The sequence below is a fragment of the Rana temporaria genome, chromosome 5 (assembly GCF_905171775.1).
Source record: "Rana temporaria chromosome 5, aRanTem1.1, whole genome shotgun sequence".
Classification (NCBI taxonomy): Eukaryota; Metazoa; Chordata; class Amphibia; order Anura; family Ranidae; genus Rana; species Rana temporaria.
In genome coordinates, this window is record NC_053493.1 from 174,289,095 (window position 1) to 174,303,118 (window position 14,024).

At 46.5% G+C, this 14,024-nt stretch overlaps 1 protein-coding gene across 2 annotated transcripts in view; it reads left to right on the forward strand.

Moving 5' to 3' along the window:
- The first annotated feature begins 8,938 nt into the window (after positions 1-8,938).
- The window catches only part of EXOC3 (exocyst complex component 3), a 385,796-nt gene continuing 380,710 nt past the window's right edge, over positions 8,939-14,024 (forward strand). Inside the window, exon 1 of one of the 2 annotated variants that reach the window (XM_040353404.1) lies at positions 8,939-9,029. The gene's annotated coding sequence lies outside the window, so the exon portion shown is untranslated. Of the gene's footprint in view, positions 9,064-14,024 lie in introns of both variants that reach the window. The other variant, XM_040353405.1, reaches the window with a different exon arrangement.

The following is a 14,024-nucleotide window of genomic DNA, read 5'->3' on the forward strand; positions in this document are numbered from 1 at the left end:
AGCAAGACGCGAGTGTATGAACATGGGGAAAAGGCGGGGAAGATGTTGGCGTACCTGGCGCACTTGGAGGACAGGCCGCCAGTGGTGGTTTCACTGATAGAGCCGGACGGCTCGGTAGTCACGGATCCACCAGTGGTGGCAGACAGGTTTAGAAACTTTTATGAGGACTTATATAGATCCCAAAGTAGACATACGCAACAGGAGGTTCAGGCATATCTTCACACACTGCAGTTCCCCCGGCTGAGTCGGGAGCAAGTGCAGATGTTGGAAGCCCCGATCACTACTCAAGACATAGCCACGGCAGTCTCGCAACTGGCCAAGTCTAAAGCTCCTGGCCTAGACGGCCTCCCGCTAGAGTTTTACTCCACGTATTCAGAGACGATGGTCCCCAGGCTGAGGGCGCTATACCTCTCTATATTTGATGAGGGAACTCTCCCTCCCTCTATGCGAGAAGCTCAGATTATTGTACTTCCTAAGCCGGGCAAGGACCCTCAATACCCTGAATCGTATAGACCAATATCCCTGCTTCCAGTGGACATTAAAATTTTAGCTAAAGTTCTGTCGACTAGGTTGAACTCCGTGATCCTTTCGCTGATCCATGGAGATCAAACAGGGTTTATGCCTGGGAAAAACACTGCCATGAATATCAGGAGGTTATTTATGAACATACAAGCACAGCATGATAACGTGGGGACTCGGGTGGTAGTTGCTTTAGACACAGCTAAGGCCTTTGATTCAGTCGAATGGTTGTATCTGTGGGAATGCCTGGGCTGCTACGGCTTTGGCCCACGGTTTATTAAATGGGTCCAGTTATTGTATCAGTCCCCCAAAGCTAGAGTATTCGTGAATGGGTGGCTATCGGAACAGATCTCCCTGGAGAGAGGCACGAGGCAGGGATGCCCCCTGTCGCCATTGTTATATGCATTGGCGGCCGAGCCGTTGGCAATAGCCATTAGAATGAACTCAGAGGTAGTGGGCCTCAGGAAGGGAGACACATGGGAAAAGATTGGCTTATATGCAGACGACACGATACTGTACCTGGAGGATCAGGGCCCCTCATTGAGGGCAGCCTTAAATATTATAGAGGAGGTGGGAAAATACTCCGGCCTGCGGATTAATTGGGAGAAGTCCAAAATCCTTCCACTGGATCAGTTCCCCCCCCCAGCAGTGTCACATGCATTACCATTGCAGAGGGTGGCAGATGTTAAGTATTTAGGGGTGCGGGTCACGAGGAACCTTAGAGACTATGTCCCTCTGAATGTGGAACCTCTATTTGCAGTGATTAAATCTAGAACGCAGGCGTGGGCGAAGCTACCCCTGGGAGTGATGGGCAGAATAAACCTAATTAAAATGATCCTATTGCCTAAAATTTTATATATGGTATGGCATGCTCCCCTCTACATACCCCTGAAGATTTTCAAACAGTTTGAGGCTATTTTAAACTCATTTGTGTGGGGCTCAGGTAGGCACAAGCTGGCATGGCGTATACTCCAAAATCCAAACATGGAGGGGGGGTGCTCTCTTCCGGACATACAAGATTATTATATAGCATCACAACTGTCTCACTTCTACTATTTTAATACGTCTGAATCGCAGAGGTATAGATCGCTAGTCTGTAATAAGCCGGATAGCCCTTTCCACACTCCAGTGCAGGCAATCTTTAGGAGAGGGCTGGGAGGATGCAAGACCCCTAGATTCGGGGCGGACATGCTGTCACACCACCAAAAAGTGTGGGACGTTGGCCTTAAAAAACAAGGCAGGAGCCACATACACTCCCACACCCCGCTATGGAAAAATAATGCCCTGCCGGAGCTAGATACGGTGCCCGATCCGGGGATATGGGCATCGTACGGGATATTATACTTGTCTCAGGTCATGTCAGCAACGGGCCCGAAGCCATACAACAGACTAAGGGAGGAGTTTTCCCTCCCACCACAGCTCCACTTCAGATATTTGCAGCTCAGGCATGCCCTCAGAGCCCAGATGGGCATGGATGGTATAGAGGTGAGCGCCCCACAAGTGCTGGATGTGATATTCGGGAAGGAGTCGGCTAAACTCACGTCCAATTGTTACTATGTTATCAGGAGGCGCAGGACCAGCAGGATAGCGCAGGTAGCCAAACAAAAATGGGAGAGGGAGCTGGGCCCCATAGATAGCACTGAGTGGGATGAAATACTGGAGGGGGTTAAGGCTGCATCCCCCAAGCTATCAGACAGGTTAACCCAACTGTATATAATACACCAGGCATACATTACACCGCAGAGAATGGCTAAATTTCAAACCACGAGGAGCCCTGTGTGTCCTATGTGTGCAGCTGAAGAGGGCTCGTTTTATCACATGTTATGGCACTGCTCGGATATACAGGCTTACTGGTTGCAGGTGACACAATTCCTCCATGACAATATGGGAACCCCAGTGGGCATGGACCCAAAGTTGTGTTTGCTGGGACTGCTGCCCGATGTAGATATAGAAAAATATCAAGCAATATTTCTGTGTGAAACGTTATTTATAGCTAGAAAGGCAGTAGCGAAAGTATGGATGCAACCTGTGGCACCGACACTAAGGGACTGGAAGAGGGAGGTGAATGCTATTCTCCCATACAGGAAAATGATTTATAAGCATAGAGGAAGACCACAAAAATTTTCCAATGTATGGGACAGGTGGCTGGAAGATGGAGAAACGTGTACTGTCTGAGAGTAGAGGGGCAGACCCTCGAAGAGAGCCAGAGGGGGGTTAACAGGGTTGGGGTCATATGGGACCTAATGAATGGTACTGTCGATCAAAATGTTTCGGTTTATGTTATACATGATCGGGGACGTGCTTACTTCGGTTTACTTATGCCAGGGGGTACATCTGCGGAAGGGAATGTAGTCGCTATGAATACAAGCAACTGTTTTTGCTATTGACTGTATGGGGAATGTTGACCCATTGATATAATTGTCTGTACACCATTTTTTCTACATTTTAATAAACTTGGATTTATTGGGAAAAAAAAAAAACTCAAAAACACATACATACAAAGAATAGGTGCGCAATTCCCAAGCAATTACAAGTACAAGTGATGAGTGCTAATTGAAATAATGTGAGCGTGTGATATACACATAAAAAGTTGGTAAACCAAAGGAAGTCCCAAAAAAACAATGTGTGTACGCTCTCATAAATTAATATATAATATATATTGATCAAGTGAAAAAAGTCCCATAACATATATCCGTGTGATATAAGATAAGTGGGTTCTGATGACAGAATAATATCCAGAAATCAGTTCAATGATCACTGCACATTTCAGCACAGTATCTGGAAGCAGTTTGATTCTTATTTCTCAGCCCAAAGGAAATGTAAATACTGACTCTTACCGCAAAAGTTGGACCCTGGTTTTAAGGAGGTCAAAACAACTTAGGGAGGGGTGCTTTAATCTTGCAAAGGAAGAGGAGGATCATGCAGACAAATGGTAATCCAGTTCACTTGGGATGATACTAGATACTGGATACTGATTCAGTTCACTCAATGGAAAGAAAAAAGGGGACAAATTCTCATCGTGCAGTATGTCCAAAAAAAGTAATTTATTAAAAATCATAAAAAAGGCCTCCGTTCCCAGTTGAAGCCAGTTTTGGGGAAACTAGTCGGGTGGAGCAATTCTAACGCCATCACACTCATACATACAGCCCATATGGTTTGATCCTTGGCTGTTTTTTATATATATATGAATTTTTTTTATATATATATTTTTTTTGTGCGTTTTTTTTGGTCTTTTTTTTTTTTTTTTCTCCTCTTCAGAAATATTGTTGCTGTGGATTGTTTGACCTGCTGTGAGATATTTTCTTGATTTTTTATCTGCTGTGACTTTATGATTTTTAATAAATTACTTTTTTTGGACATACTGCACGATGAGGATTTGTCCCCTTTTTTCTTTCCATTGAGTGAACTGAATCAGTATCCAGTATCTGGTATCATCCCAAGTGAATTTGATTACCATTTGTCTGCATGATCCAGCCTGAAGAGATAGCTGAAGGCCTCCTCTTCCTTTGCAAGATTGAAGCACCCCTCCCTGAGTTGAGTGAATTCCTACCAGAGGCGGCAGGCTGTGATGCACATGCTGCTTTGACCTCCTTAAAACCGGGGTCCAACTTTTGCGGTAAGAGTCAGTATTTACATTCCCTTTGGGCTGAGAAATAAGAATCAAACTGCTTCCAGATACCATGCTGAAATGTGCAGTGATCATTGAACTGATTTCTGGATATTATTCTGTCATCAGAACCCACTTATCTAATCTCACACGGATATATGTTATGGGATTTTTTTCACTTGATCAATATATATTATATATTCATTTATGAGAGTGTAAACACATTGTTTTTTTGGGACTTCCTTTGGTATACCAACTTTTTATGTGTATATCACACGCTCACATTATTTCAATTAGCACTTATCACTTGTACTTGTAATTGCTTGGAAATTGCGCACCTATTCTTTGTATGTAGGAGTCTTAGATTTGCCTGGTTCAATCCACAGGGATGCTTACAGCCCACAGCTCTGTGTCCATGCTGCTTACAGAAGGCTCTGGCGTGCTAGGCTTTTGAACCAGCCTTTTGGCGCCTGCACACATGTGTCCAGCATTGGGCACTAGCAACCACTTTGGGCCCTCCCCCTATCCATGTCTCCACCTTTCAGAAACTATTGTGTCTGGCGTGCAAACAATCGTTTCTGCGAACGATCGTTTCTGGCGTGCGAACGTTCGCACGTGGGCTGTCATGGCGTCCCTAGGAGACGAGGAAGCGGGGGAGTTACTGGGGGGCATCTGAGGGCCCCTGCATGCATATCGTGGCAGAGCCTGCAACGGAAGGTGGTGAGTGGTGTTATTATGAATGACTTCATTGAGCATGTATATCCTGGAAGTCTATGTAAGAAAACACCAGGTTGCACTTACTCCCTCCAGTGGTGAAAACCAGGAAAGACATCCTACTCCAAGAAGATAATACATAAATAAAAAATTATCTTCTTCTTACCTGATCCACGCCGCAGGAAAGCTACCAAAAGTAGTTCCAGCTTTCACCCATCACGGCGGGCAACTTGTGCCAACCTTCAGGTTTACAAAGGGTTTCATTAGAGAAAACCTCATACCTGGACCTGTAGAAGACTCTGCCAGAAACTTTTCGTGCCACGTATGTATTAGTACACCAAAGTCTGGATCCCAGACCTCCATAGAGAGACATTACAGGCAAACTTTGTTTCTTCTCAACACGAGGCCCGGGTACCAACCATCTTAGGCCTTTCATATCAGCCCAAGGAATGTATCCGGTTATAGCTCCTAGGCCTCCGCAGCTAGAGCATCAAAAGAGCATTTTTTTTCTTAGCACATGTTGAACGTGACCAATCACTTTAACACTGGCGAAAAAACTGAGGTACTCTCCATTTGGGAGGGGTTATATAAGGGAAGGACTCAATTTTAATTGGGTTTGCCAGTGTCCAATCACCTGTGGTGACTACATAACCCATTAAGGCTCTGTGTCCCGTGATGTATAATCAAGAAATATATTTTTTTTTACAATTTTTGTCCAGAGCAATATGTTACCATAGTAACATTCAGCGGCGGTGCGTCCATAAAGGACGCAGGAGCCCCATCACCCCTCTCCTGTCACTCTCTAATTAACATAGATAGATTCATGCATTGCATATATCTATCTATGGCCACTGCTGACACCCCCTATTCAGGTGTCCGGCCCCTTTTCGGTCACCGGGCACCTGATTTACAGCGGTGTGGGTGTTTTTTGGAAGCACCTGATTAGAGATATTGGCTCTAATAGGTGTCAAAAAAAGGTGAGAAGCGGGCGCAATGCTGTGCGTTCGCTTCTCACGCTGTACGTTAGCAAACAAAGGAATTTGCTTTGCTAACATTGAACCCCTTTCAGCCAATCAGGTGCACCGGGTCTCTGTTATCTGTCACCTGATTGGCTGAAATGACAAGCGGTGTGATTGGAAGCCTATCAGGTGTCCAATCATAGCAGAGGAGGAGCAGGCGGGAGAAAACATCAGATCGGGGAAGAAATGGAGGACACCGGACACCGCTCGCCGTCACCCACTGCCCACCCAAGGCAAGGTAAGTGCCATGCAGACGGGGGAGGCACAGTGGCAGCATTTGGGGCACAGTGTCAATGTTTAATGGGCACAGTGGCAGCATTTGGGGCACAGTGGCAACATTTGATGGGCAAAGTGGCAGTATTTGGGGCACAGTGGCAGCATTTGGGGCACTGTGGCACTGTTTAATGGGCAAAGTGGCAGCATTTGGAGCACAGTGGCAGCGTTTGGGACACAGTGGCAACGTTTGATGGGAAAAGTGGCTGCGTTTAATGGGCAAAGTGACCGCTCGCCAACAAGACAAGGTAAGTGCTGGGCAGACGAGGGGGGGCATAGTGGCAGCATTTGGGGCACAGTGGCAATGTTTAATGGGCAAAGTGGTAGCATTTGGGGCACAGTGGCAGCGTTTGGGCACAGTGGCAGCGTTTGGGCACAGTGACAGCATTTGGGGCACAGTGGCAATGTTTGGGCACAGTGGCAATGTTTGATGGGCACAGTGGCAGCGTTTGGGGCACAGTGGCAGCGTTTGGGGCACAGTGGCAGCATTTGATGGGCACAGTGGCAGCATTTGGGGCACAGTGGCAGCATTTGGGGCAAAGTGTTAGCATTTGGGGCACAGTGGCAGCATTTGGGGCACAGTGGCAGCATTTGATGGGCAAAGTGGCTGCGTTTGGCACAGTGTTTGCGTTTGATGGCACAGTAGCGGCGTTTGATGGCACAGTGGCTGCGTTTGATGGGCACAGTGAGGCTGCAATTAATGGGTGTTTTTTTTTCATAATTTGCGCCCCCCCCCCCAAAAAAATGTGCTTTTAGCAAAGAATTTCATTGTTATAACAGCACAAATAAACATTTTAGCAGCACAAACCAGGCAAAAAAGTAGCACTAACCAACGAGACCAATTTTGTGTCTTTTGGGTGTTGTAGGGGGGCTGAGTGACCTTTAATAAAGCATTAATAACGCAAAAACGATAAAAGATCAGGACGGAAATGTAAACGGCACAAATTGCACTAACCAAACAGCCCGGTTTTGTGTCATTTGGTTGTTGTAGGGGGCTAGTTGATGTCATAGTCTGGATAAAAAACAATTGCTAATATCTTAAAAATAAAAGCAGCACAAATATAAATTGTTACGGCACAAAACAGCACAAATGTAGCACTAAAGAAACACACTTGAGTTTTTATTTGTGCTGATTGTAGGGGGGCCAGCTTCGCTGAGCTCCGGTTGATGACAGATCTAACGGTCCCTTCCTTCGCTCTCCATCCTGACACATCCCCTGAAGCCAGTGGGAGAGGAGAGGAGGGAAGCCAGCTGCGGGGGATGGAGGAGGACAGGGAACCAGAGGTGGAGAACTTGGGGGCAGAGGACGACACAGAAGGGCGAAAACCTCATTTTGCCGCCCCCTGAACCCATCCCCTTTGCCTGAGCATCAGTGTGTGACAAGAGTCAGTGCTAGAGGAAGCATGCGGCTGCAAAAGAGAGCACTGATCATAGATGCACTCAGGGGATGTTTGCTTCCATTCCATGAGGACATGTCCTCCAGTGCTGTGCCTCTATAATGACACTACAGAGCGGCTGCCTGAGTAGCATGCATCAGAGGCATCTCCTTAGATGTGCACATTTTATCCCAGCAGCGCCCACTAGAGGTTATAACATTTATTACAGAGGTACAGCACCAGAAACATACATGGCACGAAGACATAGAGTAGGGAAACCAGCGGCCGGGCAGCATTGCACCCTAGGCGGCCGCCGAGTTTGCCTAGTGGTAGCACCGGCCCTGGACGGGAGGGAAAGAAGGAGAAGCGGCTGTCTGCTAAAAAGCTATACAGGGAGATCAGTATTCCCAGCTGTCCCTCTCGCCAGACCGATCATTCTCGGGATATCGCGAGGTGCTTGCGGGTGTCCAGGAGACGCAACAGAAATGCAGGAGACTTGGGATGTCTGAGTACACAGAGGGATGTGTTTTATTTATATTTCATGTCTGAGGTTTACAACCACTTTGAATGGTACATTTTCATAGCTATCTGCTTGGGATACTTAAAGCGGGAGTTCACCCATTTATAAAAAAAAAAAATTTCTCCCCTTAGCTTCCTGCTCGTTCGGTCTAGGGGAATCGGCTATTTGTATTAAAATATGAGCAGTACTTACCCGTTTTCGAGCTGCATCTTCTTCCGTCGCTTCCGGGTATGGGTCTTCGGGAGCGGGCGTTCCTTCTTGATTGACAGCCTTCCGAGAGGCTTCCGACGGTCGCATCCATCGCGTCACTCGTAGCCGAAAGAAGCCGAACGTCGGTGCGGCTCTATACTGCGCCTGCGCACCGACGTTCGGCTTCTTTCGGAAAATCGTGACGCGATGGATGCGACCGTCGGAAGCCTCTCGGAAGACTGTCAATCAAGAAGGAACGCCCATTCCCGCAGCCCATACCCGGAAGCGACGGAGAGGATGCATCTCGTAAACGGGTAAGTACTGAACATATTTTAAAATAAATAGCCGATTCCCCTAGTAAAAACGAGCAGGAATCTAAGGGGGAAAAGTGCCCTCTAAGGGTGAACCCCCGCTTTAAGCACTCTCATTCTTTCCATATTAAACCGTAAGAACCCCAAACCATTTTACTTGACACACATTTGAAAAGAAAATACCCAGCACACAAAACTGCATACTATCATCTCCACCCTCTAGCCACAGGCTGAGGCCACATAAGCCCTTCCTACATAATATAGGAAGCACGCATTAGTGTGCAGCATACCAGGCTCCCAGCGTCCCTCGCTAGTGTTTCGCCTACATCGCTCATTGGTCAGAATTTCCTCTACCACATATCACAGAGCGAACCACAGAGGACTCGCCTGTATGACGTTTAAACGTCTGCCGTGATTGGTCGTTCTGGGGTTGGGGCGGGGCAGACATTAAGGAAGTGTATTGCTGAGTTACCATATAATCTTCCGGTTTCATCTGAAGTGGTATGCGAGCTGTTATTATATTGTTTATCAATAGGTAGGAGGCAGTCCGTGTTGGAAATGTTGCTATCGGGATATTCTGTATCCCGGTGGTTAATAATGCACACTGAGTGTGCTGTGATTGGTGGTTATTATGGTATATGAATGCGCTCAGTTGGGTTTTGTACTTGCCTTCTGATTTAGATGCTAGTGGTGTATGCTGTGCTCTGACCCATGCATTAATTTTACTTGGTGTGTGTGCCATATTAATGTGGGTGCAATTACATCTGCTCCATTTAGGTCACATTTACACCTATGTGTTCTTTTGTATGTGTATTAGGAATGGATATTAAAAACAAATGAGGGAGGTGCACTATGCTAGCAAGTGAGTGGTCTGAGTTCATTGATAGGTTTATTGGACCTGCTTCAAACTGCATTCCCAATCACCTTATGCACACAAGGCTTATTAATCTGTGCCCCATAAAATGTATGTGTATACCCCATGGGGTTGCACAGGTGGTGTTCTGTGCATCCCTTTGCAGGCAGTCCTATAGCTGTTAATTGGGATGCAGTGGGTGCGCAGACACAGCTGCTGCTGCTCCCCGTGTGGCTGCACAGCTCTGAAAGACCCCCAAGACCTGTCACCGTGGTTGTGTCTGTGCAGCCCCTTTGTCCCGATTGATGGCAATGGGACTTCCTGTGCATTCCGTGGGGGTATACATGTTCCCCCCCCCAAAAAAAGTTGATGGCCTTTAGGTTTCTGTTTTGATAAATCTCAACTTAAAGCGGGAGTTCACCCGAAATTTTTTTTTTTAACATTAGATTCATGCTCATTTTGTCAAGGGGAATCGGGTATTTTTTTTAAAAACCAAGCAGCACTTACCGTTTTAGAGAGCGATCTTCTTCGCCGCTTCCGGGTATGGTCTTTGGGACTGGGCGTTCCTAATTGGATTGGATTGGAATAAATACTTATAGAGCGCCGAATGCGAGTTGTGAAACTTGCGTCTATTTGATTGACAGTCTTCCGACAGGCTTCCGACGGTCGCATACATCGCGTCACGAGTAGCCGAAAGAAGCCGAACGTCGGTGCGGCTTTATACGGCGCCTTCGCACCGACGTTTGACTACTTTCGGAAAATCGTGACGCGATAGATGCGACCGTCGGAAGCCTGTCGGAAGACTGTCAATCGAATAGGAACGCCCAGTCCCGCAGCCCATACCCAGAAGCGGCGGAGAAGATCGTTCTCTAAAACAGTAAGAACTGCTTCGTTTTTAAAAAAACTACCAGATTCCCCTTCACAAAATGAGCATGAATCTAATGTTAAAAATTTAAATTTCCGGGTGAACCTCCACTTTAAAGTGATTGTAAAGTCTTTGTGTTTTTTTTTTTTTTTTTCTCCTTCTCATCTTCCAGGACAGCTACTTGAGAGATAATTGGCTCCACCCTCTACAGGAAAACACAAATCAGACACAATTAAAAGGGCCCCTCCCTCTCTCCTCCTGACCCTCAGTTGTTTTGTGTTTCTAGACCCTCCAGGAGTACACACCATAATGCTTATTTTTTGTAGGTCTGGTAACTGTTGTTGGCAGACCCCTCCCCCCCCCCCTTTTTTTTTTTTGATACCCAGATGGGTTGTGATCATGTCTTTGGTATTTCTCTACTTTAGGAGACTAAAAAGTAGGGATGCACCGAATGGATTTTTTTTGTGCGGGAACCGATACTGAAAAATACAAGATACTGAAACGGTGCGGTACAGGAGATGGTCAGAGACTGGGGACGCGGTACAGGAGATGGTCAGAGACTGGGGACGCGATACAGGAGATGGTCAGAGACTGGGGACACGGTACAGGAGATCAATGCAGCCTCACCAGGTTCCTTTAAATGCAGCAGGCCAGTGCCCATCATTTGCAGCCTGCCTTAGTATGTCAGTAAAGGGGACAGGGCGGTGTTATCAAGAGCAGTGTTCTTGACTTTGCCTATCTATGGAGGAAAGCTATTGACACACACACACACACACACACACACACACACACACACACACACACACACACACACACACACACACACACACACACACACACACACTGTGTTAAGGAGCATATAGTCGGTGTGATCAGCGGGAGGAGCATTATCAGTGTGCAGCGATGCAGGGGTAAGAGTGCAGGACTTGTTGCTTGACATGCTGTTAGAAACAAGTCCTGCACTCTTAACCCCCGCGGCGCTGCACACTGAGAATGCTCCTCTGCTGATCATATTGACAAGCTGCTCCTTAACGCAGTTTGTGTGCTGACAGCTTTCCTCCATAGAGCACTTTTAGTTTCAGCCACCTCGTCGAGGAGGGAGAGGAGAGGGCTGGACAGGGACACTCCAGAACAACATCCCCATACTGGGCGGCACCAGTTAAGGTGGGGTATTTCCAGAGTGGATCTTTTTGCACCTTGGCTCAACAAGAAGCTACCGGATTTCTTCTCTCTGGAAAGGGAAAGGGACAGATGCCCTCTCCTTTCCATGCCACTGGTTGGGAAGATTGTTTAGGATCAAGCAGAAGTTATCCTGATTGCCCCTTGGTGACCAAGGAGGAGATGGTTCTTCTCTCTGAAAGCACTTTCAGTAGAGGTCCCCTGGCCTCTGCTGGAGTGGAGAGATCTTCTCCATCAAGGGCCAGTGCTTAATCCAAACCCTCAGACCTTCCATTTGACAACCTGGAGGCTGAGTGGGTCATTTTGCAGCTAAGGGAGTGTTCAGAGGAGGTTATGGAGACTATCCTAGGCAGTCGTAAGTTAGTCACAAGAAAGATATTTATGGGAAAGTTTGGGAAAACTTTTGTTTTCTGGCAGAAGAAAACAGGAGTTGGTTCTTTTTCTACTCCCTATATACTTGTTTTTTTACAGAAGGGAGTGGAGAAAGGACTTTCTGTCAGCACCCTTAGAGTCGGTTCACACTAGGGCGACACGACTTCCAGCGCGACTTTCAGAGGCGACTCCGACACGACTTGAGCATGAACCACAGTGCGATCTGGGGCGATTTACAACACGACTTGAAGTCGTCTCCAGGACAGGAGACTTTCCAGTGGCCAATCAAACAACAATCGGCTCTAGGGGAGGGAGGGGGAGGGAGAGGTTTGCCTGAGAAATGTATGTTATCTTCCTGGAAAGTCGCTTCAGTTAAGACAGTGATCAGACTTGGATCAGACTTCCATTTAAATCAATGGGTACAAATCGCCTACAAGTCGGATTGAAGTAGAACAGGAACTTCTTTTGAAGTCGGAGCGACTCGAGTCGTGGGTATTAAAACCGCTCCCATTCACTTGCATTGTTTTTCTCGACAGCGCGACTTGGGACGACTTGAGGCGACTTCAAGTCGGATCCCAAGTCGCCCCAGTGTGAACCGGCTCTTAGAGTTTAAGTGGCTGCACTGTCTGTTTACAGATAGACTAGCTGAGGACCCTTTGGTCAAAAGGTTTCTTTCAGCCAGAGCTAGACGTACACCCAGGGTTGTTAAACTGATTTTTCCCTGGGATCTGTCATTTGGTTTTGAATGCTCTGACCAAAGCTCCCTTTGAGCCGTTACACAAGGCCTCTCTGAAATTGATTACTTTAAAGATTACCTTTCTGTTGGCCATAACGTCAGGGAGAAGAATTTCTTATTTAGAGTCCCTTTCCTCTTTTTTTTTTTTTTTTTTTTTTTTAAGGTTTTAGAGGACAGAGTGGTGATTAGGCCTGATCCCTTGTACTTATCCATAGTCTCTTCCAGCTTTCACAGGTCCCAGGAGGTAGTTCTTCCTAGTTTTTGTTCCTCCCCCCGAAATGCGGAGAAGGAAAGGTTTCGTTTTTTGGATGTAAAAAGATGTCTTCTACATTTATCCAGAAAGGTCTAGGGAATTTGGAAGGTCCTCCCAGCTCTTTTGTTCAGTGGCCCCAAGAAGGGGACCAAAGCATCCAAGGTTTCCATCTCCAGATGGATTAGGGAAGCAATTTGTGAAGCTTACAGAGTGTCAGGTCACACCCCTCCTACCGGAGTTAGTGGTCATTTGACTAGATCTTTGGCCGCATAGTAGGCAGAAAGATCTGGAGCATCATGGGAAGAAATATCTAAAGCTTGTTGAAAAGGGGATTCTGCGCAAAGCTTCACGCTACCAAAAATGAGTGACAGTGATAAGTAATAAACTGTGCAAAATGAATACACATAGGTTCCATAAAGAGCCAAACTCTAAGGCCCCATGCACACGAGACGCTATTACAAATGCCTCTAATCTCAGCTTTTCAAAGGCAAAACGCGATTTGCAGCGTTTTACCAGCGATTTGCGGCTGTCAGAGTTTATCCCCAAAACACTGTAGACCCTCCCCAAGCTCAGAATCAAACTATTTGTGCCGCGATTTGCGTCTAAAACGCAAAAGCTGAAAGCTTCTGAACCCAACATTTTGGGTTTGGAAAAACGGCCCTAAACCCAACTGCTTTGAAACGCCAAAAAACGTGATCGTGTGCATGGACACATAGGATAACATTAAATGTGTTCAGGGGCAGTTGAAAAAAATGCCCAAATGCCTCTGAACTCGAGTTTAGCAGCGTCTCGTGTGCATGGGGCCTAAATGCATAAAGTGGAAATAATGTGAAAAAGTGCAAAGTGTCCTATAAGTTAATACAGTGACGAACTGCCAAATGAGAATAGGGATGCAGCTGAATGTCCACTAGGCCAGGTATAGGTAGATGACTGACAAATGGGTGATCATATCCATCAAAGGGCTCCCAGAACTCTTACCTCAATACTGAAGGTATAGGGCATCAGAGAGGTCTTTAGTGTCAATTGTCTCCTTGCAGCCAGTGTTTTCCCACCTGTCACACTTCCATGGGGTATTCCCTCGATCAGTCCCTAGTAACACTCGGATTACAGTGAAGGGGGGAGAGAGAGAACAAACAAGGCCTCCAATAGTGTAGTAGGTAAACTCAGGGGGAAGTTTAATAAAGAATAGCCTGTGCTTACATCAAAAGAAAAAAACTTGTGCAGTACATAAAACAACC